The sequence below is a fragment of the Pantherophis guttatus genome, chromosome 1 (genome assembly GCF_059756535.1).
Source record: "Pantherophis guttatus breed Tessera chromosome 1, ASM5975653v1, whole genome shotgun sequence".
In the NCBI taxonomy this organism is placed as follows: domain Eukaryota; kingdom Metazoa; phylum Chordata; class Lepidosauria; order Squamata; family Colubridae; genus Pantherophis; species Pantherophis guttatus.
The window spans coordinates 321,298,760-321,325,604 of record NC_142063.1 but is presented as its reverse complement, the minus strand read 5'-3'; the positions used below and the strand labels follow the sequence as shown (position 1 = coordinate 321,325,604).

The 26,845-nt window shown below is 38.6% G+C and overlaps 2 long non-coding RNA genes across 2 annotated transcripts; one reads left to right on the top strand and one right to left on the bottom strand.

The window, feature by feature from the left end:
- Nucleotides 1-10,573: 10,573 nt before the first annotated feature.
- Nucleotides 10,574-13,870, bottom strand: LOC148116962 (uncharacterized). The gene is made up of 2 exons (XR_015731603.1): nucleotides 13,725-13,870; nucleotides 10,574-10,715 (listed from the first exon to the last, which is right to left on the bottom strand). It is a non-coding gene; the product is annotated as an uncharacterized LOC148116962 (long non-coding RNA).
- Nucleotides 12,661-26,015, top strand: LOC148116961 (uncharacterized). The gene is made up of 3 exons (XR_015731602.1): nucleotides 12,661-13,153; nucleotides 13,866-13,978; nucleotides 25,786-26,015. It is a non-coding gene; the product is annotated as an uncharacterized LOC148116961 (long non-coding RNA).
- The last annotated feature ends 830 nt before the right edge of the window (nucleotides 26,016-26,845 follow it).

The window sequence follows — 26,845 nt, the reverse complement described above, 5'->3', positions numbered from 1 at the left end:
ACTAGCATACATAGTTGATTAAATGTTCTGCTTTCTTCTGAAACTTTTCTTTTCTTGGATTTATCCATGGTTGGCCTACCGGGGGTTGAAAAGCTCAATATATCGCATGCCGGCGGTTGTGACACATATTTTGAGTGACAGGGAGCTGCAGCAGAGGGGTGAAAGAGCCACATGCGACTCCAGAGCCGCAGGTTGCTGACCCCTGTTGTAGAATGTTTTTTATTCTTATCCACTCTAGATCTAAGCCATATATTTTTCTGCCGGTTTTGTATAAGGCTTCTGCCTTGAGAAGGCGGTTGGGCTAGAAGACTTCTGAGATCCCTTCCAGCCCTATGACTCTATGATACACAGGAGACCAGGACGTTTTGTTCTGTATCCAAGTGATTGCCAGATCTGACACTAGCAATCTTTATGAGATTAGCCTGGGATAGTTAGATGCTGCCACCTAGCCAAGCAATAAATAAAAGCAATGGTTAATAGATCTAGACTGATCGCTCCAAATTTGGAAATTGGACATTTTCACAATGACGTATGCAAGGATAAATTGAATCACACTGGTGAAAAACATAACTTTTTATATATACTGATGGGTCGTTATCACTGGTGACTCACCTGGAAAAGAATTAAAATATTTTAGTGAATTGCTCAAAGGAAAGACTGGCCAAAGACACAGGTGCTATGAAAAAACTCAGTCTCTAGGGTAAAGATCATTTAAAAAATGGGACTGCCAATTTTTCAAAATATTAATTTAGATCTACAGTTTACTCGCCCAAGGAAAATGCATTTAGCTTTGCTTAGTGCACAGTACGAAAGATACCATCAAAGTTTGAGCAAAAGCACAACCAACTTAAGAGCGAGTATAGGATAATTAAGAAGTTGGACTTGGACCAGACAGACCTGGGTTTAAGTACAGCATTCACCAGTGATTTGGACAATCATTCTCTCTCAGCCCAATGGCTCTCACAATGTTCTTCCTTCCATAAACCTCTTTGAGTTTTCAAAAGAAAACATTATATATGGGGGATAATAAACCTCAGATTAATTAATTAATATAAATAAATAACTGAAACAATTTACCTGGAAGTCGATCCTATAATATGGATGAACAAGCTTTTCGATTCCACAGGCCACATAATTTGCTAGGCCAAAGACTGCATAAGTACACATAGCCCTTCATACCCACCTACCCAATCTTTTACCTTTCCTTCTATTGTCTCCCTTCTTTTATAATCCACCGATGATCATTTATTTTCAGTTCTTGATCTTCTGGCTGGGTAAGACCAGAATGCTTGGATAGCTACTGTGAAGGATAACAGAAATTCAGTGATTCACTTTCTGCTACCCAACTAGCCCATGAGAAAAGTAAGTAATAAATATCATGCAGTCCTCAGGCTGCAAATTGTAGCTCTCTTGGGCTATAATACTGTGATTGCTTAGCTGGCAAGGGGAGTGAAACTGCAGAAGAAATGTGAGATGCATAAAAAGGTTGCACTGTATGATCTGGAGAATAGGAAGAGAGAAGGGTTGTTAAAACCAGGGATCCTGTAGGTCCCAAAAGTGCTTTTTCAAAAGGCAGCTGGATTTTGTTTTTTTCCTCAAAGACGTTTCCCTTCTCATCCAAGAAGCTTCTTCAGCTCTGACCAGATAGTGGAGGGTGGAAGGATTTCTATTCCTGCATTTATATATTTATTTATATAAGTCTTCAAGGGGAAAAAAAAAACAAAGTCCAGCTGCCTTTTGAAAATGCTGCGCCACCAGGAAGAGCCTGGTGGCGCAGCAGACTAATAGCCTGTTATTATCATTCAGCTGCCTGCAATTACTGCTAGTTCGAATCTCCCCAGGCTCAAGGTTGACTCAGCCTTCCATCCTTTCTAAGGTAGGTAAATTGAGGACCCAGTTTGGGGGGCAATAAGCTGACTTTGTATAAATATACAAAAGTATGAAGGCTATTGCTTAACGCATTGTAAGCCGCCCTGAGTCTCCGGAGAAGGGTGGCATATAAATCAATTTTTTTAAAAAAAATAAAAAAATTGGAAAATCAGTAACCTATAAGTTACGGGTGACCTAGTATCCCACTTGTACCTTTGAAGGATCCTGAAATCATACCGCTGAAAGTCCAATTTGGGTCAGAAAAACACTAAACTATAAGGGCAAATAGGTGTGCTAAGTCTCCAGAAAACTCATCCTTTGTATCTTTTCTGTCTTTCATTTCAAGGAAGAGAAGAGGTGTGGAATTATTTTTTAGGGAAAAGAATAGATGGAAACTTCATCCAAAGACAGGGATTGACAAGTTGAAAACTGATCCCAATTTAGGTTAACTGCTACTTTTCAATCCTATCCTTGCAGCATTGTTTTTTTAAGCTGACAAACTAAGCCCTCTCCCCGCTCTTTATTCTTGATTATGTCCTTCCCAATAAAGAGAATAAACTGTTTATATTTTAAGCAAAAAAGAGAAACTTGCCCAAAATAGGTGTTATGGAAAATCTCCAGGTATCTGTTCATCTTAACAACAAATATTAGCTGCTCTGAACTGGCAGATCCAATTATGAGGGAAGTCTGTTTCCTGGACTAGGGAAAGGTGCAGAGATAAAAAGAATTGGATATTCCATTAATGAACAAGCTATAGCCACATGTGCTGATTAATTATGACAGCAACGGAACCACCTTCTCCAATTACAAACAGCCCCAGACATCAAGGGGATAGCAAAGCTTTTAACTCTAATTTTGTAGCGCAAACTGGTGTGGGAGAGTAGTCCTGGTTGCCATCACCCAGAATCTGCCCTAGACAGGAATAATTTCCTTTTCAGAAAAACAAACAGGCTCTAGAAACAGCAGACATCCACAATGGCAGAAAGGGGAGAGTTTTCAAAGACATGTGAACTAGACTCTGACCTGTTCATTGCCTTTTCTCTGCATCTCTACTACTGTACCCTCATTATTTGCTTTAAGGTGTTGAAGATAAAATGGGCCAGTGGAAGATAATTTCCCAGACCTAGTGAGGAAAAACTTCAGGGATAAGATGCTAAAATCATACAGGTGTAATAGCTAAAACCTATTCTTCAGCCTGATATCCAGCTTCTCTTCGTCCTCTTGCATTCATGGTCATAGCAAGCCATGATGAAAGTTGTACTCTAGATATTTGCAAAGAGCCATATTAAGGAAGGATAGTTTAGAGAAGTGGATATCTTCTCTCAATTTAGCTTAACCCATTGTAAGGATCAACTAGAAATAATTAGATATGCTGTTTTAAACTCCTTGGAGGAAAGGCAGGATATGGGTGCATTATTACTTTAATCCTCTAGGATATTATGCCCAAGGTTTTGACAGATCTGGAAGCTAGATTAGCAAGACCCTTATTTTTACCCCATCTCTGAAAAATATAGGCTTGCTATTTTTTTTTTCTCAGACATGGAAAAAGAATATGAGGAAGTAATATAGTATCAGCCTCTGAAACTTCTTCAGAATCTTTCAATGATCTCTGTATGGCTTGCACAGAAATATCGGGAACACAGCACCTTCAAATTTAATGGCATTCACCAAGACCAAAACATATTCAATATTTTGTCCTGGGGTCTCAATAGGTTCATAACAGATTGCCTCTGTTAAACTACAAGTCATGAACCCTTAATTCAAATTGTACAATAGCTTGCTTTTCCCCAGATTTCAACCTTAGCTTCTGTGGGTGGGATGTCTACGAACAACTCAATGAGCTCCTATAGGTTGGCCAGTTTTGTGGCCTGTGAATCTTACCAAATCGTTACCATTAATATAAGAGTTCCACCATGAATAACTAATACAAAAAGATGCTTCTACCACTTCTAGTATCTGTCTGCCTGCCTGCCTGCCTGCCTAGATAGGGAATGATGGCCCCTTTATGGTTTGTGGATTTCAACTCTCAAAATTCCTGAGCCAACATGGGTGGCTCAGGAATTCTGGGAGTTGAAGTCCACAAGTCATAAAAGGGCCATCGCTCCCCACCCTTGATCTAGGAGGAAAACAACAGGTTACTCTTAGGATTGGCCACTGTCTTCCCCATTTCTACTTCATTATTTTCTGGCCCAGTTTAAGATTCTGCTTAAGGGATCGTCATTTGGGAAAAAGCTCATATTAAACCTTATGAGGAAAGCTGGATGCTCACAAAATTGTGTTTTCCTTATACAATAAATGTTAGGAAAACAGAATCTCCTGCTGGAGACATCTGTATAGTAGAGGAGTTACATGGCTTCCTCAATTCTTATCTCCCAAATAATTGTATGTGATATTTGGTCAGGATGTCAATGACTTTACTGCAAAAATGAAAGGGGCAAGACATTTTGGGGGGAGGGGTAAAAGGGAGCCCCTTGCAAAGATTATTAGGTAAACTTTGATCTAAGTTTTCCTTTTGAAAAAAAACTCTCAAAATGGGGGGGGGGGAGGAAGAAATTTTTGGCCCAGAGCTCTGGAAACTACAAAAGGATTGTTTAAATAGGCTGTGTGTGGCTGTAGGCTACACTTTTTAAACCTCTGACCTAAAGGAATGGAAATAGAATTACTCTCTCTTGGGGCACTGTCTTCAGTTGCTGTTTGCCTTCTTTAGCAATTATAAAGATTGCATGGGTTCTTGTAAACTGGGTGTGCCAATATCTTGCTATGAACCCACAGTCCAATCAAATAACAAAAAACAAAAGAAAGGCAAAAGCAGTAGCTTAGAGTTTCTGTTAGAGACAGATTTTTCTAAGAAGAGGCATCAGTGATGGGTTTCTACCAGTTTGCCAGTGGTGGGATTCAGCCAGTTCGCACCACTTCGGGAAAACCAGTTGTTAACTTTCTGAGCAGTTTGGCAAACTGGTTGTTGGAAGAAATCATTAGGGCAGAGAACCGGTTGTTAAATTACTTGAATCCCACCACTGCAGTTCGCCCTGGTTGTTGGTGGCGGGAGGCTCTGCCCACCTGCCTGAATGTCATCACAGACACTCTGAGCATGTGCAGAAGGTTCTGCGCATGTGCAGAAGTGCCACACGTGAGTGAGGCGAGCACACACACACACACACACAAGCTCCCGGTTCCAAACTGGTAGCAAAGGTAAGAGGAACCCACTACTGTGAAGCATCTTCTACTTACTTGATGTCTATGGAGATTCTCAATCATCCAGGTCATGGTTGTTTCAAAGGTGCTTTTTCAAAAAGGAAATGTGTTTTCTTCATTTTGCTTGAAGATGTTTCACTTCTCATCTAAGAAGCTTCTTCAGTTCTGACTGAATGATGGAGAATGGAAGGATGTATATATCTTGCAGTCATCTGGTCATTAGCACTCTTTCTGAGAGTCTTTGAACAGTTCAAGGTTTATCTGTGCCCTCATCTAAATAGTGCAAATGAGTGTCAAAACCTTCTTGGAACTGCTATCACCCCTCTCTGTTGAGAAAGGGCTGTTCAATTTTGACATAGTTGGCTTCTTTGCCCCCCCCTCTTTCAAACTTTGTGTGAGATGGGCAGGTATATAAATTTGATTAATAAATAAACTAGCAGTGTTTATATCATCAGTGCCTCTATGACCTGTGGAACGATAAATCTTTTTTTTTTTTTATTGAGAAGTTTTACAAAAAGTTTACATATTTCCCCCCCCCTTCCCTACCTCAACCTCCCCCCTCCCCCCTCCCCTTCCCAGAACAAATTACAGGGTATAAACTTCAACAATCATAATCAATCCTAATCTAAACAATTATGACATTTCACATCTCTTGTTTCTTCAATTCCCTAATTACCCGCCTAGCTTTATTACTTAAAGACACACTAAATATCTATATAATCATTCATAACCTATCTGCAATTTCTTATTCCGATATTTATTTTGAATATAATCTATCCACCTTCTCCAGTCTCTTAAATATCTTTCATTTGAATGATCCTTCAGGTACGCCGAGATTTTTGCCATTTCCGCTAGATTTATAACTTTCATTGTCCACTCTTGGATTGTAGGTAAACCTTGCTTCTTCCAATATTGTGCCACCAACAGTCTTGCTGCAGTTATTAAATTCAAAATCAATTTAGTCTCTATAACTGTACAATCCGTAACTATACCCAAAAGAAACAGCTGTGGTGTAAATTTCAACCTCTTTTTAAGAATATTTTGTAAAATCCACCAGATTTTAATCCAAAACGCTTTAACCTTTTTACATGTCCACCAAATGTGAAAATAAGTAGCATCCTCACAATTACATCTCCAACATTTTGGTTGTACATTCGGATACATACGAGATAACTTTTTTGGATCCAGATGCCATCTATAAAACATTTTATAAAAGTTCTCCCTTAAATTTTGCGCTTTGGTAAATTTCACATTTGTTACCCATATTTTCTCCCACGTTTCCATCATTATTGGCTGTTCAAAATTCTGCGCCCATTTTATCATACAGTCCTTAACTAGCTCTGTTTCCGAGTCCATCTCTATCAGTATATTATACAATCTTTTTATATGCATTGGGCTTTGATCTCTAATTTGTTTAATTAAATTTTCGTCACTTTGTATAACACCAGTTTTCTGGTCTTTTCTCCATCTGGCTTGTAACTGTACATATTGAAACGATAAATCTTATAGACTTCTTTCTGAATCTAAATTAGTTTGATTGTTTTTCCTTGAAGACATTTCACTTCTCACCCAAGAAGCTTCTTCAGTTCAGTTCAGTTCAGCTCTTGGACTGAAGAAGCTTCTTGGATGAGAAGTGAAATGTCTTCAAGGAAAAACAAAGAAAGTCCAGTTGTCTCTTGAAAAAGCACCTTTGGGACTTCTACTCTGCTCTTTCTACTTGGGGTAAAGGTAAAGACTTCTCCTGCCCAGTTGTGTCCGAATGTAGGAGGCAGTGCTCATCTCCATTTCCTAAGCGAGGAAGCCAGCATTATCCAAAGACGCATCTGTGATCATGTGGCCAGCGCAATTATATTCAGCAACGTGCATTGAACACTGTTCCTTCCCACAGAAGTGATATCTATTTGTCTACTTGCGTTTGAATGCTTTCAAATTGCTAGGTTGGCAGGAACTGGGGTGAGAACAGGAGCTCATCCCATCACACAGTACTTGGGTCTCGAACTGCCGACCTTTTGGTTGACAGCCCAGCATCTTAACCACAAGGCTAGAAAAAAGGAAACTTAACCAGGGGTGGTATTCACTTACCTTCACTACCGGTTCGCACGTGAGTGCACACGCCTCCTCCACGCATGCGCAGAGCCTTCTGCACATGTGCAGAGGGTCAAAAATGGGACGTTATGACGTCTGGTGGGTGGGCGGAGCCACCCATTACCGGCGCTACCGGATCGCACGATCTGGATAGAGCCGACTGAATTTCACCACTGAACTTCAATTATAAGCACACTTTCGGTCTTTTGGTCTCCATTTTCTGAAATTGTCAGCCTTGGCTTAAGATCTGAATACAAAACTCTTCAATTGATTCTTTCTATTCCACAGAAGATGGCACATAAACTGTTTCAGCTTTCCTCAGCCTCCAAACAGGTGATTCAGTATGTATAAAGGAAGAAGAAGCCATAGAAAAAGGAAGAGAAAGTCAGACCTCTGTACGTCAGACTCTAGGCTATTGCCCATGGCTTCTTTTCGGGATTAAAAAGGGATTTAGATACTTGGATTAAAAAAAAAATGTGTCATCTCTGAATAGCTTGAATGGCTGAGCTGACAGCAAGCAGCAGACTTTATTCTGGAAAAGCCTTAAACTGGGGACTCTTGGTCTGTGTTTTTGAGGAAACCACAGAAATCAAATTCGTAGTTTCTGTTTTGAATGTAATTATTGTTGGATTTCTCACTTCTTTGTATTTTGCAGTACAATTCATGGTTCAAAAAATCCAATTAAAATGGATTAAGAAGGATACATTAGGACAGAATGCATACAAAATGCTATGTCCCAGGGTCAAATACAGTAAGTTTAAAAAGTATGCTAATCGCAAAAATGTTAAAAGTAACACAAATTTATGCATGGAAATTTAAACTGTAGATTGACAAATAATTCTTAAATAAATAATTTCCCATCCATTATAGATACCCTGTTTCCTCAAAAATAAGACATCCCCTGATATTAAGCCCAATCGGGCTTTTGAGCGCATGCACTGAAATAAGCTTCCCCCCGAAAATAAGCCCTCCCCTAAAATATTTAAAGCTGGAAATGAGGTAAGACAGCAAGAGGAGCCCCATCTTGCTCCACGTGCCCCAAAATAATAAGACCTTCCAAAAAATAAGGCCAAGCGCTTATTTCAAGGTTCAAAAAAATATAAGACAAGGTCTTATTTTTGGGGAAACACGATAGTCCTTGACTTACAGCAATTTATTTAGTGATCATTCAAAGTTATAATAGCACTGAAAAAAATGACTTATGACCGTTTTTCAGTTAGAACCTTTGCAGTATCCCCATGATCCTGTGATCAAAATGCAGATGCTTGGCAACGGGTTGATACATATGATTGTTGCAGCATCTCAGGGTCATACGTTCCCGTTTTGCAACCATCTGACAAGCGAAGTCAATGGGGAAGCCAGGTTTCACTTAACAACCAGGTTGCTAACTTATCAATTGCACTGATTCACTTAACACAGTGATGGCAAACCTTTTTTCCCTAGGGTGCCAAAAGTATGCACACGTGCGCAATAGCACACTCGCATGCTCACACCCATAATGCAATGCCCCCCACGCACGCCTCACACCTCTACGCATGCACATGCCATCCCCCCCACGCTGTTCCGCCCCCCTGCGCAGGTGCATGCGACCCCCCCCCCGCGCTTCCTCCCCTGTGCATGCATGCGCAACCTCCCCCCACGCCCCATTTTGGGCCTAGCAGGCCTCCCTGAAGCCTCTGGAGGCTGGAAACAGCCCATTTCCGGACTTCCAGTAGGCCCGTTTTTCACTCTCCCAGAGCCTCTGTGTGAGCCATGTACTTACCGGCATCCAAAACGGGCCACGTGGAGACTCCTGGGAGGGGCAGGGTGGCATGGGCATGCGTGCACGTCCCCTGCATGTGTGGCAGAGACCTGAAAATCTGATTCCTGGTAGGTAGGCTATCCAACCTACCCAGAGGGCTTTAATAGATAGACCATGCCACTGCAATGTGTTTTTATATATCATGTCTTCAATACACAAAAGATGAGTTTTGTTTTCTTTCTTTCTTTCTTTCTTTTGGCTACAGCTAAGTCCTCTGGCTTGAATTAGTTGTTTGCAGTATGATCAGTCCCAAGAGTGCAGCTCTTGGAAGTACTAGAAAAGAACAACTTCTTTATTCCTAATAGTCTGAAGCTGTGAGTGTCTTTTTTTTAAACCAGCTGCTGTCAAACTAACCTCCTTTTTTCTTGTTCCTTCTATGCTTTCTATGTAAGGAGTTTTGCAAAGCTTACATGTAAACCTAAATACAACATACAATCTGCAAACTCATCCGTGTTTTCTTCATTTCCTTATTTTTCCTTCATGGGTAGAAGAAGGAAATACACCTCTCTCTCCTTCCCTCCCCCCCCCCTCTCTTTTTCTCTCTCCCCCCTCCCCCCCATGTATCCTGCTGGCTTGGCCTGGAGCTGATCTTATCATCTTGTTATTTTCCACTGGTTATAAATCTCTGCTCTGCATATGTTTGTCGTTGCATCTCGGATGAGGGATTATGAAAAATGAATATATTGTGTGTGTCACCAAAGAAGGAGAAAGTGATGAAGCCTCAAGGCACCCAGCAGCATGAGAAGCCAAAAGGATGGCAGGGGCACTTCTAATTCCAAGGTCCAGTTCTAATTCCCTCAATTGTACCAATTTATTATAGAAACACCAAATAACAGACAAGAGAGGCCTATTACGGGGGATTAAAATTCGACATCCTTCCAGCTGTTTGGAACCCCGTTAAACACCTGTAGGACCCAGCCATGAAGCTTAGTATAAGTTATAGCTTGCTCCTATTTTTAATACCAAGATTCTATACCAGGTGAAGCCATTATAATGCAAATAATTCTTCTGGCCATGCTCCCCTTCTTCTCCCCTTTTTCATTTTCATTTCTTTTGCACTCCAGATCAACTAAGTCTAATTCCCTTCACTTGGATTCAGGGACACTATTAAAGAAGACGCCTTCCTGTCAATCAATATAGAACTATTCTCTTTGTTTAGGAATATAAGACAAATACTTTTGCATAATAAAAAATATCGTGCAAATTGATACCCCTGTTTCCCCCAAAATAAGACATAATAAGCCCAATCAGGCTTTTGAGCTCATGGCAATAAGGCCAAGCGCTTATTTCAGGGTTCAAAAAAATATAAGACAGCGTCTTAATTTTGGGGAAATACGGTATGTGATACACTGAGAATAAACTCCTGATGGGTAAGTACATCCCTTTTAATTTTGTTGTGTTGATCTGGTGAAATCTGTTGTATATGTTTTAGTCTTGGAGAGTAAAAGGTCCTACTGGAAATTTCAGATACAGGAAAAGGTTTCCAAGAGAGAAGATAGAATCTTTCGGGAAGGTATGAAGTTCTAATCTCTCTCTGCAGATGATGCATGCTGGATTTTCAGCCTAGTTGTAGTAATGTAGAAAAAAGACAGATTTATAACATCTAAAGGACAATATCCACTTTTTAGTGTCACACAGGACTCTTTATTAACAGATAACAATGTAGGCAGTGGCATTGCCAAGACTGAAGCAGCCTTGGGACAGATGTCCTTTGGACATAGCGATTCTCCAGTTGTAGGCTGCAGTTGCTTCACTTCTAAATACCCTATAAAAAGAAAAGGAATGTCTTTATTTTCTTCCCATGCATGTTACAGCATTTCAGTAAAGAAACTCATTTTTTAAACAAATCCTCCCCTTAAATGATAAAATGTAGTAGCAATTGCAATAAATGCCACAACATCTTCCCTTCTCTTCCTTTCCCTTCCCTTCCCTGTGGACTCCAATCCCGCAGGCATTGAAATGACAAACACAGTAGCTTGGAATTTTAATACACAGCAAAACATCTGTTCACCAAGAAAAAAAAATGGGTGGGGGAAGGAGAAGAGTGCTTGAGCTGTAAAAGGTCTGGAGCTATGCCCATTAATTTTATTTAAAGTGCCATGAGAGCCTTAGCTGGATGAAAGGGCCAGCACAGCTCAAACGCCGCAACTAAAACATGGAGATTGTCATTACAGGTCTAAGAGCTATTCAGTGGAAGTCAAGAGACAGAGAGGCTAGATTGTTATAGTTCATTAAGCCAAAATTAGGAAAGGGTGATCCAACAGACTTTTAATGACCTCCCAGTTGCCCTTTTATGACCCTAAAAGCCCTCATAAGCTCAATTTTCTATTATTTAGGGGCAAAAAATATTTGATAGTCTGATGTAAATCATAAAATCGACACAATACCATTAAAAAAAATACCCTCTAAACAAAGGAAACAAGAACCTCCATCCCTACCAATGTATATAATATGGGCTCTATCGTACTTAGGTAGTTACTTATCCTCTCATTAAGGAAAAAAATTGTCATATTTTTGGCTTAATGGGTTGAATGAATCCATTCATTGTGGTTTGAGAGTCATGGTTTATAATTTAACCATCATCATGAACCTAAACTCTAATAGTTAAACTGTAGAATTTACTGCCATTAGATATGGTGAGGATATGGCTCCAGTATAGATTTTTTAATAAGGAACTGGAAAAATTAATGGAGGGTCAGGATATGCTCATCACCTCCTTGGTTGTACATACAGGGAATTCTCATTTAGCAACTACCTCATTTAGCAACCATTAACAGTGATTAAAAAATAACTTTATAACCAAACCTCACACTTATGACCTTTGTAGGTCAAAGGAAAGCTGATATAAGAATGTAAGCATTGTTGGAGTTTCACTCAGCAGCCGCTTTGCTTTATGGCTAAATTGCTGTTTCCAATTGTGGTCATTAAATGAAGACTACCCCTATAGTCCCAGGCTTTTGCTCACTGTGTGATGCAGAATGAGGGACTAGAAAGGGATTGGGGGTTTTGTTTTTGTTTTGATCTGTTCATGAACAGCTCTAATTACTGGATTTTTATCCCTCCTTTAATTGTTTTATAAGTAACTCAAGGTGGTGATCATACACAATCCTCCTTCCTCCTCCTATTTTTCCCACAACAACCTTAAAGGTAGGTTGGACTGAGAAAATGTGATTGGTCCAAGATCACCCAGCTGGCTTTCATGCCTGAGGTAGGATTAGAACTCACAGTCTCCTGCTTTGTAGGCCAGCACCTTAACCACTACGTCAAACTGGCTTTCTTACATCCTTGCACTTAATCAGTACACTTAATTAGATGCACTAAGCATCACGTGTGACCCAGATTAATTAATGCATGCCTTTCAATAAAAAGGGGTGTGTAAATCAACAATATAACTCGCTGGGGCTAAAGTTCTGGCGTTCAAAATCAAGGCTAAGGCTCAAGCTGGGATCTCACTACACCAGCCACTCTGCAGGCTGAACAGCTGTAGCTTTCCAAAGACCTTTATTTTGCCATGCAATAATACAGAATTTACTTCTACTAAAAAGGCGCCTGTCTTTTGTCATGCAATAGAAAGGGTTAATGCACGCACCACCACCACCACCCCTCCTCCAAACACCAGCATTCAGGCCTTGCTGATAAAAGGCAGGTTTGAAAATAGCCTTGGCAAAGCACTTTTAGTGTTTTTCCATCTTTTTTTCCGCCTCCCCTCCTGGCCTCCCATGGGTCACGGCCCAGAGAGACTGATGTTGGATGGAAAAACCATTTATCTCCCAGTGGGCCTGCAGGGGGGTGTGCGGGGTGAGGGCAAGAAAGCCGCTAAGTTTGGCTGGAAAGCTCCACTCCAGGTGGTGCAAAAGCAGCCTCTGGTCCTGGGAGGCGACCCTGGCACTCAGGCTGTCACTCCAGGCGGAGGAGGAGGAGGACGCCGGCTGGCAGCAGGCCTGGAAGGGAGCAGGGAGGCAGGCAGGGGACATAGCTGACAAGAGGGTGGCTCAGAAGGGAAAAGAACAGGATAGGAGGCTCCCCAGGAATGGAGGAAGACACCAGGGCCAGGCAGTCACTGCCACAGGCTTCACATTTTGGGTACATCTTTACTCTCACAAGGGCTCTAGAAAGGCCTGGTGTGGTAGGCCCGGATTTCAGCTGGGAGGCCTCGTTAAAAGAACAAATGGACAAGGATTATCACTCTGAAGCAGGCAAAAGGTTAATTCCTTTTTTAAAAAAATAGTTTTTATTAAACATTTTTCACCTTTAAAAACAGAAAGAACAGGGGGAAAAAACAATAAAAAACCAGGACAAAACACAATATATCACATTTTTACAGCCTTCAGTGTCGGCATGTATATTCTGCTTTTGGAATTCACTCTTCTACTTTATCTTTCTATCCTTTATAACAACTATAACAGTTGTTTTAACCATATTAGTTACATATATTTACATTATACTTACATAATCTTTAATTTGACTTTACAGTAATTGACAACTTTATTATCTAAGTCAATATTTATTTCAAACTCTTATTTCTTATTTAGGTTTCTGTTTTCTAGCCACTTATACACTCTATTCCATACTTTGTAATAGTCCGAATCTTCTCTTTCCTTTATTTCCATAGTCATTTTGTCTATATGTATATATTTTCATTTGATTTATATGCCGCCCTTCTCCGGACACTCAGGGCAGCTTACAATGCGTTAAGCAATAGCCTTCATACTATTGTATATTTTATACAAAGTCAGCTTATTGCCCCCACAAACTGGGTCCTCAATTTACCTACCTTAGAAAGGATGGAAGGCAAGTTATATATTGCAAGTTCTTTTCCATTCTTGAGTCTAATATTCCTAGTAAAAACAGCTCCGGTTTAAATTCTATCTTTTGTTGCGTAATTTCTTACAACCATCTCTTAATTTCCAATCAGGTTCTCCATAGCTGCTTTTAGACTACAACTCCCATCATCACCCATAGCAACAAGTGAGGACAACAGATCCCTTCCGATCATTTCCCCCTTCATCTTCCACAGCAGCAAAACAGGTAGTCCTTAACTTAAAACCATTCGTTTACTGACCATTCGAAGTTACAGAAGCACTGAAAAAAGTGATTTACAGCCATTTTTCACACTTACAACCATTGCAGCTTCCCCATTGTCCCATGATCAAAATTTGGATGCTTGGCAATTGGTTTATATTTATGATGGTTGCAGTGTTCTGAGGTCACCTGATCACCTTTTGCAACCTTCTGACAAGCACAGTCAATGGGGAAGCCAGATTCACTTAACAATCTGCGTTATTTTCAAAAGACCTTTATTTTGCCATGCCATGATACATAACAAATTAAGGGACAAATGTGAGTTTTCGAAAAATAAATAAATCTCTGTCATTGTACCCATTGGACTGCTTTGGGTGGGAAACTATAAAGAGGTAGATTTAGGATAAACATTAGGAGTAACTTTCTAATGGCAATGCTCAACAGTAGAGTAGACTGCTCAGGCTGTAGCAGGTTCTCTTCTGCTGGAAGGCATGGATCCTACCCATTTGTCCCAAAAAAGCAGAGCTTGCAGTGATTTTCATTATGGTGATGAAAGCATCACATCCTCCAGACAACTCCTACAATCTTTACAGTTGCTATAATTGTGAAATCATGCTCTGAGGAACAGAGACAATCTGAACATCCTTTAGGTTTTCTTTTGTGACATGTTAGTTTTCCATTTTGCATTACTGTTTCTCGCAGCTTTCAGGGGAGCAGATTTCTTCAAAGTGCATTAATGGAGAAAATAATTATATGTACTTCGTATTTGTTTGCTTTAGGCGCAGTAACAATCAGCCTTTCACCGCCCAGCTTACAAAACTGACACAATTTGCCTTTTTCAAGTTTATATCTTAAACACATTCCTAAGATTTCAATCTGATATCTATTTTGATTGGAGTAAAGTTTTAAAAGAGGACTTAACTAATTGTTAACTTATTATTTTAGGCATTCAAATTCCCTACGTAAATTTAATAATACCAGTAAAAAATAGTAGTATTTATAAAATTAAATTTCTGTTCATATTTCATAGTGTTTTAAGTTAGTGCATCCAATTTACTACAAAGACTGCCACATTCAATATCTCAAAAATTTTGTCAGATATTTGCCCTGGATAAGTGTGAATCATGATCTTTGCATTACCACTGTTGCCTTCAGATTAAGTAGTAGAGGTGAATTAACAAGAAAACAACTTGCCTCATTATTCTGAGGATAACGATGCATTGTACAAGAAGGTTATAAATTATTAAATTTCTAAGCAAACACAGTTATCTTTAGAAGCCTACCTTATAATTAATTACACCCTTGGCTAAGTTAAAGTTAGATCATTTCAGTAAGATCTAATATGGCTAAATTCTACAACAATTTATGAGGATATATTCATCATCTCAAAGTTTTAATCCAGGAAGAGGACTGTTTCTACTTTTCTATTCATCAAACTACAGATGATTTAGATTTTTCTGCTGCTTGCTTTTTGGAAACTTACAGAACTAACCCAAGTGAATTTGCAAGAATTACAGCATATACCGGCAGCCCAAGGGAATCCAAGTTCAATGCAAGACTACAGGTCTACTTGAATAATCAATAATAGCCCAATACACTACAAAGAATCCCCATTCATTTATTCAAAATATTTAGCTTTGTAAAGTATATAGGTGAAGTACAGTATATTAAAATTATACACCAACAGAAGACATAGAACATTACTTATATATTTATTAGTTTTTACTCCTGCTATTCTGCCAAAAATGACCCCCACAAAATATCAATAATCTAAACATGTTTCTATAACTATTAATATAATAAATTAACATAATATAATATATGAATATAATTATATTAACATAATTTTAAATGCCAGGTTAAAAATGTATCTCAACAACTTTGTTCAAAAGCAGAAAGAGGGCTATGTAATACATCACAACTGCAAAAGTGGCTATAGTTTGATCAGCATAGACACATTTTCAATCGAACTTCCCTCATAGATGTACAGTAGTTTAATTAGCATCCCTTCCTTTTTCCAATTTCATTTTAAAATAAATAAAATGGGGGGGGGGGAATCCCAGGAACAGTCAACTGCGCTGCAAGCCTGCCATCTGCTGGTGAAATTAATCAGAAAATTTTTCAGAACTTGTGATTTGGGAGATTAATTTAATTAGTCCAAATTCAGGTTTGAAATGTGGAACTTCCTTCTGGGCCGTGTGTGTCCACAGCAATGGCAAAATGATTGTTTTACTCATTCACTATGCAGCAGACAGACTGCTCCCCTCATTCATTGTGAGCTGTCACTGAAAATCTACATGCTACCGTCTGACTCACGTGAGAGGGATTTAAAGTTCAATCTCACTTGTCTCTACCTAATCATGGCATGACCAATCATTGTCTTCTTCTCATCCCAAACCTATACCTGACCCAGCTTAAAGGCATCCTTATTTCCAATATCATTTAACTTTTAGATTAGAAGAGCTTTTAGATTCTGGTATGACAAATAAATAGAATAAATTAAATATTTGCTATGGATATGATTCATTATGTTTCATCAACCATTTGGTTGCATTTCCCCTACAACACCATCTCTGTTAGGCAGGTTGGGTTGAAAAAGTGTGACTCACTCCAGCTTGCTTTCATGCCTAAGCGAAACCTAGAACTCACAATATCCTAGTTTCTAGGCCAGCACCTTAACCACTACACTAAACTGTATACCTGGCTTCTACAGAGGCATCTGAGTCTTAACAATTAGTGTAAAGTATTTCCTTACATGGGCATCTTATAAACTCAGGTTTAGCATTCTTGTGAATGATGCTTGTGAGATGCAGCCATCACCTATTAGTTGAGCAACTTGACATGGAGCTAAAGCTACTTTATGAGCATCTAAACTCCCTCATCCCACCATTAAGGAGAATTATTGTTTTTTTCTGCAGGTAAATAATGCTTGGTAAATGGAGTATCAGGAATGCACCAATCTTTTTTTATTAGCCTGACCCTCAATGGAAAGCGCAATTTATCTTTTTTGTTATTGTTGTACAGTAGGGAACAACCATGGGACAGCACACTGTTAGACCAGAATTTTTTTCTGCTAGCTCAGAAGTAGTTGGATAGTACTTTAACTTGACTGTGAGGAATGGTCCTTTATTTAAGAGATAGTCAACCAGGATATATAAATAGAAAAATGTTTTTTAAAATGTACCCTAAGTACTCTGTCTTTCTATAACCTTCTGAAGTGATAAATAACAAGATTTTGTGGTCTTAGTCATTTTGGAGGGAACCCAATTTTGCCTTGGAAAATCAGAAAAACCTTCTGAAACAGCCCAGCTAAGACTTAGAATCAGTGGTGGGATTCAATTTTTTTAACATCAGGTTCTGTGGGCGTGGCTTAGTTGGGGGTGTGGTTTGGCAATCATGTGACTGGGTGGGCGTGGCTAGCTGGTCACGTGACTGTGTAGGCGTGGCTAGCTCGTCGTGTGACCGGGTGGGCATGGCTATGTGCATAGGGACTACTCAGAGGGCTGAAAAAAGTCATTTCTGACTGGGCCTCGCACTTTTGACCGGTCCTCACACTTATGACCATCCTCACATTTATGCCCATGCAGCTTTCTTAACAACCATGTCACTCATTTCACAACTGCTTCTCTTCACCATGGTGACAAGATAGGGCAAAAACGTAAAATGTGAGGACAATGGTAAGTTCGAGGACTGGTCAAAAGTGTGAGGACCAGTCAAAAATAACTTTTTCAGCCCTCTGAGTAGTCCATATGCATAAAAGGATACAGCAATAGAGAGGGATGAAGGAAGGGAAGGGAAATTAGAGTAGGAGGGAGGGTAAGAGAGGGAGGAAGAGAGGAGGAGAAGGAGAAAGGAAGAGGAAGTAGAGAGGAGAAGAAGAGGGGGAGGAAGAGAAAGTAAGAAGGAAAGAAAAGAGAGAGGTGGTAGGTTTGAGGAGAAAGTTTGCTGTACAATAAAAAAGATGAAAGGGAAGAAAGCCAACCCCAAACAAATATAAAGATATTAAGATAAAGAATGAATTGTTAAACTTTAAAGAATAAAAGAGAACAAATATGAATAAATAGCAATAATTAGAAACACACATACAAACATACAATGTATTTTCTTTGAACAGAGTATTTGGCCGTTTCACAAATTTAAACAGTGTTTAGTCATTTCAATTAAATTTACAATTTCTATATTTCCTTTTTGCCATATTTATTCCTCATCTATTTTTGTAAAAAACCAATATTACCCTTCATCCTCATCTCTAATCTTAATCAAATTCAACTTTTCCCTTCTATTCTATATTATACCCCTTCCCATTGTCATCTATTTTTATATCCATCCTCATGTTGGTTAATTATGTAATATTAGTTGTTTAATATAAATTCAACATTTTAATATAAATCAATTAGTTATATAACTACCTTTTTTGTATATTAATCAATATGAACATGAATATTCCAATTATTTCCATGCAATCCAATTTCTTACAAATCAATTAATTATATTTACCAATAATAATAAACCAAATAATTTCCCCCATATATTCCTCCAAACCACAACTTAACCATTTCTGCTTTCAGAAATATACAATTAATAGTATCTCAATTATTACAATTCCCTAGTTAAATAGAGCTTTTTTTCTTTTGTGTTTTAAAAACTTTCCCTAAATTTCCCATTGTTTGCATCTACCTTTTTTGGTGAGGAAAAAGAAAAGAATTGTGCCTGCCTAATTTTCCAACATTGCAGTAACAGCAAAGCAGTTTCAGTTTCGTGTTTCAGCAGAGCTAAGGGGAAAAAAATCTGCTCCAGGACTCTTTGCAAGGAAGCAGCAGAGCCCTGAGCAAAACAGCTGAGACAAATCAGCTGAGAGTCGGGAGGCCGATAGAATCAAGGGGCTAATTAGCCTATGCTGAAGCTCCGTGGGCCAATAAAATTACAAAAAAAACACCGAACCGTTTATTAAATTGCTGGCTCGCCTGCCCCTCGCCCACCACTATTTATTGGCAATAAATAGTGGTGCGGAGGGGCGGGACAAGCCAGCAATTTAACAAACGGTTCGGCTGCACCACTGGCTATAGGGCGGCCCTTTGAAGCCCTGCGGCAAGAATTTGAAGGTTTTTTTCCTCTAGCCATCAGCTGGGACTCCGGAGGCAGCAATAGATTGGGAATGGGCGGGGTAAGCGAACAGCCGGCGATCCAACAGAGCAGAGAGTGAGGGTGAGTGAAGGCGTGGAAGCTGCTTTCTCCATCCTGCTCTCCTGCGTCCGGAGCCGGTGGGGAACCATGTGGCAGCCCACGTGGATCCCAGGCAGTGGAACTCAGGCTAGGGAAGGGGTGGGCAATTGTGGCTCTTTTACAACCTGTGACCTTCAACTCCCAGAATTCCTGAGACAGCCAAGCTGTATCAGGAATTTTGGAAGTTGAAGTCCACAGGTTGTAAAAGAGCCACAATTGCCTACCCCTGGCTACGGTAGGCTGGCACCGCGCGGGTGGGAGGCGGGGTGGGGCGAGGGGCGGGCGAGCCAGCAATTTAACCAACGGTTCGGTGTGCTGCGGGGCCAATAAATTACAAAAAAACACCGAACCGTTTGTTAAATTGCTGGCTCGCTCGCCCCATTTATTGGGAATAAATAGTAGTGCAGAGGGGCAGGGCAAGGGGCGGGGCGAGCCAGCAATTTAACAAAGGGTTCGGCCGAACCCCCTAGAACTCCCAGAATCCCACCACTGGTTGAAGTTAGTGCACATTCATACCTAGCATAGAGCACACTGGACACTCAATTCAGAAGGCCCCAATCAACTTGGCTTTCCAAGACTGCTATGACCTGGGCTTTCCTCTGAGCATTAGAGCCAGGAGATTAGGGGAGCCCAAAATACCCATACTGTTCTTCTTGCATTGCTATATACTGCCACAGTTTTCTTTGTATAAAATTATTTTTAATGCAGATGGGTTATACATGTTTTGTACTGAATGTCATTGTCCACAGTTATTTATTTAAGCTGGGCAACCACATAATTTTTCTAAATAAGTAAATATTTAAATCCAATTTTATCCATTTTTATCCATACCAGATATATTCTTATTGTTACCCCCTATTAAGAGCACAGCTGTAGCAAAAGGGCAGATATATTATCAGTTTTGGGACTTCCCTCTATGTAAATGTGTGGACATGTAAATTCAGGTAGTCCTCAACTTACAACCACAATTGAGCCCAAAATTTCTGTTCCTAAGTGAGATATTTATGAGTTTTGCCCCATTTTATGACCTTTCCTGCCACAGTTGTTAAGTGAATCACAGTAGTTGCTAAGTTAATAACATGGTTGTTAAGTGAATCTGGCTTCCCCATTGACTTTATTTGTCAAAAGGTCGGAAAAAGGGGACCATATGATCCCAGGACACTGCAAATGTCATAAATATGAGTCAGTTGCCAAGTGTCTGTATTTTGATCACATGTCCATGGAGAGACCACAATGATTGTAAATGTGAAAAATAGTCATAAGTCACTTTTTTCAGTGCCATTGTAACTTTGAACAGTCACTAACTGTTGTAAATTGAGGACTACCTGTACGTGTTTTTTACTAGGTATTAACTATTAAAAACTTGTAAAATCTGCACACAAAATAATTAGTATAAAGCATTTGACACAAACATTCTTTAGAGGGCTTTGCCCATAAAAGTCCTAGCTTGAGTTGTACAAGAAAACTCCCTATAAGCTCCTACTTTAAACTTTTTTTAAAAAAAACACCTTACTGCATGGCTCCATATTCAAGTTTGGGCTAATCTGATAATTGCTAGTTATCAGAGACTGCTAACAATACCATATACAAATGCACATTTGTACTAGCTAATTGCATTATATCCCTTTTCTTAAAGAGTTATCTGATACAATATTCTTTTATAATGATCTCCTGATACCTCACCAAAGAGCTGATCTTTGAACTGTCAAGAAATAAAAACGAGGATTGTCCCCAAGGAACAATCAACACAGCTAATTAGTGCTATATTGGCACCTACAGAGCATTCACCTATTTGAAATTTAAAAATAAGTATAATTGTTGGGCCCTATGGACCAATCCACATTCTATATGCAAATACTTAAGAAAAGAATGCTTTCCAAGGACAATTAATATGGAGTTGAGAAACGTGTGTGTGTGTGTGTGTGTGTGTGTGTGTGTGTGTGTGTGTGAGAGAGAGAGAGAGAGAAAGGGAGGGAGGGAGGGAGGGAGAGAGATAGAGAAACCCTTTCCTTTTTGGTACAACAAAATAATTGCTTAGAATTCCTTTTTCAGGAGTATGGAAATTTGAATTTCAAATACTTGAAAGGAGGAAATGTGAAAAAGCAAGTAAGAATTGAATTAAATATTTTATGTAGCCAAGTGTGATTAGACACTCTAGGAATTTGTCTCCAGTATAGAAGCACTCAGTGTACTTGCAAAGCAACAGAGAATTATTATTATTATTATTATTATTATTATTATTATTATTATTATTATTATTAACTTGGTCGATACCTAGGATGCTGGCAGCAACCCATATCAACTATCAGAGCCAGTCAGTGATATGTGATACATTTTTAAATGTTCAGTTGACTGAGTTTCATATTTAATGAATAAAAGTTTAATAATAATAGTAATAGTAATAGTAATAGTAATAGTAATAATAATAATAATAATAATAATAATAATAATAATAATAATACTGACAGGCATAATAATAATCAGACTGACAGGCACTTGGTTCACAACACACCTGACATAACAATAGTTGAAAAGAAAAAAGTATGGTTCATTGACATTGCAATACCTGGTGATGCACGGACTGAAGATAAGCAGCAAGAAAAAATCACAAAGTACCGGGACTTGCAAATTGAAGTTGAGCGACTGTGGAAAAAGAAATCGTGTGTTGTCCCGATTGTAATTGGAGCCCTTGGAGCAATACCCAGAGGGCTGCCCCGCTATTTAGAAATTCTAAATTTGCCGGACTTGAACATTTTGACTCTACAAAAAACCACCTTACTCGGAACAGCTTACATCCTCCGACGATACCTTGGCAGTTCCTAGGTCCTTGGTTAGGACTCAAGCTGCTGAGCTGTTAACCAGCCTCAAAGACTGTGAATCTCACTAAAGATTAACCAATAATAATAATACCACCAAGAAAGAGGGTTATAATAAATAATAAAAAGGGTAAATAATACTACAGTTGCAATATATGGGTTAATATACATACACATTAGACAGAATTGGGTAAGAATTAGATATTCAGCAGGATGATGGCATGAGGGGGAAAAAACTGTCCGTTTCAAGTTGTCTTTATGTCCAGGATGTGAGGGATCTTCAAACATCTTTTCAACCCTCCTTCTGACCAAATTCTGAAAATTAAGTACACATTACCTAACATTCTGCCTCCAAAACAGCTTTTCCCAATAAAAAATATTATTTTAGAATTTGTTTAGATTTTTTAATCCTTCCTTTATTATTTTTATAAATAACTCAAGGTAGCAAATAGTACCTAATATTCCTTTTCTCCTCCTATTTCCCCAAAACAGCAATCTGGTGAGATGAGTTGGGCTGAGAGAGAGACTGACTGACTCAAAGTCACCCAGCTGGCTTTTATGCCTAAAGTGTGACTAGAACTCACAGTTTACTGGTTTCTAGCCTGGTGCCTTAATCCCTAGAGCAAACTAGCTGTAAAAGTTTATTTATTCTATGTGTATGTTTCCCAATCTTAAGAGGCTCTGGGCAATTATCAATCTCCTTATAAAATAATGCGTCAATAAATGAGAAAAAGAAAAACTAACAAAAATGCATAAAAAAGAAAATAATAGATACATTAATAAACATATATTAGGACATAAAGGCATGAATTCATATATACTGTGTGTAATTTGGTTTGCTCCTAGCAAAACAACAATCTAATCCTAGTGACCAAAATAAATTTAAGTCTATTTATATTTGAGTTTGTTTCTTGGCATTTTCATATACATGAATTTTCTTGGAAACAGTACAGAAATGTCTTGCTAATGCTTGCTTCTGCGATTTTTTTCAACTGCCCATCTTAGTTTATAACCCAGGAATTTCCTTGGTCCCTCATCCAAGTATTAACCAGGGCCAATTCTGCTTAACTTTCAAGATCAGTCAAGGTCATCTAGGGGTAAATTAAATACAATTGACCAGGTCAAATTCCCAAAGGTGTCTTTTATGGCTGCTTTGATAAGCAACTTAGGAATCACAAAGGTAAAGCTGTACATTTGTCTACTGATGTTTTGATGCAGAGACTTATGGTATAGGTCTATGACTAAAGATATCTAATTATAAGCTCCCGCAAACCACTTAGTGGCTAAAATAGGGCTTTGTTTGTTTGTTTTTTTGTTTGTTTTTTGTTTGTTTGTTTTACTTTGCTAACCACCCAGAGTCACCATGGTGAGATGAACAACCATGTAAACCAAAATAAATAAAATGATAGAAGGAAAGGTTTAAAGATTCCCTTATTTGAATACACTTATAAAGTGCCTCAAATTTCCTCAAATTGAAATGTCCAATTGTCTTAGAGGAATTGTACAGTATACCATTCTTCCATTCTGCTACGAACACTTTGGTTTTTACTCCATTTTCCCTTGAAAGATTGCAAATTATAGCTTTAATAAACAGGCTAATATCTTTTCAAATGGAAAAAAAATCAATATATAAAGTAAAAGATTAAAGGAAGATGTTAAAAGCTTTCAAACAATTCAGGGTATATTAGAGCACTATCAGTACTGTAAGTTTAAAAATTAATTTTGGGGGTTATTAGTAGCTTTATAGCATGAGCCATAATACAATTCTGTTCAGTGCTATTTGCATCCCTTTTTTCTAAACGAAAGAGATATTTTCCAAAATTCTTAATGTCATAAAAAGGGTCAGCAACTTTTAATTAATTTGGTACTATAAGTAACTGAAGCTCCAACTTTCCAAAAGAACTGCCGTCTTTATGAACTCAAGATTCAACAAAATGTTTTGCTTTTTCCTACACTAGTGGATTATCAAGTTACATAGCCTAAGGATCAAAAACGAGGACAAAGATTATCTTTTTATTGCTGTAATCATGTCATCTTTAATTGCCTTGTACTTTTTGACTTTCAAAACACTATTAAAGAGACATTTTATCTTTTCAAAGCAGTTTTCAGTCTTTTTCCTGAATGAATTAATGTTTCATAAATCCTTGAACATCACTTCCAGAAAAATATTTCTTCTGAAGAAACAAACAACAAATAAAAAGAGGTTGGAGGCCTGGAAGCAGGAGATGATGGGAGGGGGTGGGAGGGAAGAGAAAATGATATTCTATAGGTATGTATGCACCTTCCTAAATGTTATATATTAATTCCTTGAAACAACAGCTGTGTATCTAACAGTATTATTGGTTTCTAGCCTGGTGCCTTAACTCCTAGTCCACACTGGCTCTAAATGTTTATTTATTCTATGCGTATGCTGCCCAATCTCAAAAGGCTCTGGGCAGATATCAACATTCAAAGCACCATCAAAGAGACATTTTATCTTCTAAAAGCAGTTTTCAGTCTTTTTCCTGAATGATTATCTTTTATTAAGAACATTTAAAAAGTGAACAGGCACTTTGGGGCACAGTGTTTGTCTTGTGCTTACCACATCTGGGGCAAAAGTTTTCAAGAAAACTCTGAATGCTCAACATTTCATCATATAAACTCTCGCCAACAGCTTCTTCCTCTTCATATACTGTATGTGCTTTTGACATACTAGCTCCCACTTGATATTTTGGAAATTGTTAAAAGGTTCCTTACAACTAAAGCAGAAAACAGGCAAGAAATCTTCATTAATAAGCCATGTGTTGATAATGTCAATGCAGGATTTGGTGGCTTCGAAACACTCCTGAATATTTCCTTGCATTTATCTGAGAGAAGATGGCATTGAATAAAAGAAGATTCCCCCCAAAAGGCAGAATAGACAGAAAAAAAATGAACAGATGAAAATTCTGTGGGCAGCTCTACTTCTCTACCTTGCCAACAGCAAGGATCAATAGGGCAAATGATGAGCTTTTGCTCATATGAAAAAGAAATACAAATTTTCTGCAGTAAAATTATTTTTTAAAAGGTAAAGGTTCCCCTCACACATATGTGCTAGTTGTTCCCCACTCTAGTGGGTGGTGCTCATCTCCGTTTCAAAGCTGAAGAGCCACGCTGTCTGAAGCGCTCTCCATGGTCATGTGGCTAACATGACTAAACACCAAAGGCACACAGAACACTGTTACCTTCCCACCAAGGAGTGGTCCCTGTTTTTCTACTTGCATTTTTTACGTGCTTTCAAACTGCTAGGTTGGCAGAAGCTGAGACAAATAACAGGAGCTCACCCTGTTACGCAGCACTAGGGATTCAAACCGCTGAACTGCCGACCTTTTGATCGACAAGCTGAATTCTTTTTACATTTAGCCTATTTGGATGATCTATTATCCCAAGCAAGTTTATTTTTAATACCAAGAAAAGCAGTTGGTTACGTTCTAATATTTGAGCAAAATTATCAATGATACATATAATCTGAGCAATCTTAATTTAAGATATATACCGGCTTTTCTGATTACTTACTGATGTCCCTGATCAAATATCTAAAGGTTGCCTATGACAAGCTTAGGCTGAACATTGTTTGTTGTAAATGCTTTAGAACAATTTGTTATGCTATTTTTTTTAACATTGCTAACCTTATTTGATTATTCAGAATAGCTTTCTTTACTTTAGCGGCAGCATAAAAACATGTTGCTGTCTGACATTCACTTAACTGTCTTAATATTTGCAATGATCTAATATTTATATGATCTATATTTGTAGATTTGCTTCCTGGAGAAAGAAGATGACATAAAAGGAAGTGAGAGAAAGAAAGAAAAAAGAGAGGATAAAAGGATGGAATGGCAGTCCCACCCACCCCTTCACTTGGCATAAAGACCCCAACAGATTAGACCCCCACAAAGGAAAACTGTCCAAATCAGAAAAGCAACTGTAAGAAGAACAAGGGATTCAACAACCATAAACAAACAGCTCCAAATAAAACCAGTGCAACCTAGCTAGTTATTCATTATTATTATTATTTTTGAATAGGCTTTTAAGTTTTGGTACATATTCAGAATTCACTGCAGAGAGAATGGCTTGAGAAAGATCATCTAGGTTACGGGTGTCAAACTCACAGCGTCGTTACATAGCGTATCGGGACTTTTTTCCCCTTTGCTAAACCAGACGTGGGCATGGCCAGCGCATGACGCATCCAGCCTGGGGGCCAGGAGTTTGACAGCCCTAATCTAGATCTTCTAACTGTATGTTGTTGGGCAGACCCTACTAAGTACTGCTGCTCCTCAACATTGTTTTCAGCATTGAAAACTACTCTCTTTGGGAGATTGACAGTTGCTTTGTCAAATTAATCAAAATGATCCTTTTCTGATATCTGGGATCTAGCAACAAAGCTGGCAATTATCTGCAGCTATGCCCACCTTTGTAATGACCCTGTCACAGAATGATAAAGGCATCAACCACATCAATAATTATGCTATTGTATAAAAAGTTTATATGGGAGAGTCTTTTTTTTTTTTAGAAGTGGGGATAACAAAAGATGAATTATGCCTATCTGGGCTTCTCTAGAACTTGTCAGTTTAGATGCACTGTTGTGTCACGTAAAAATTAATGGTTTGCCACATAAGTACCTCCTTAATCTGCACGCTCCTATCCAGGCTTTTTATTAAATTTGTGTTTTTTAACCTTTTGTTCTGATGCTTAGGTTCTCCGGGGGTAGTTATAAGAGGTTTACATATATATTTCCAGAGCTTTTCAACTGAGTTCTTTTAAAAATATTTATATGAAAGTAAGACAACCCTGAATTTAAAACTATCTTCTCAAGAAG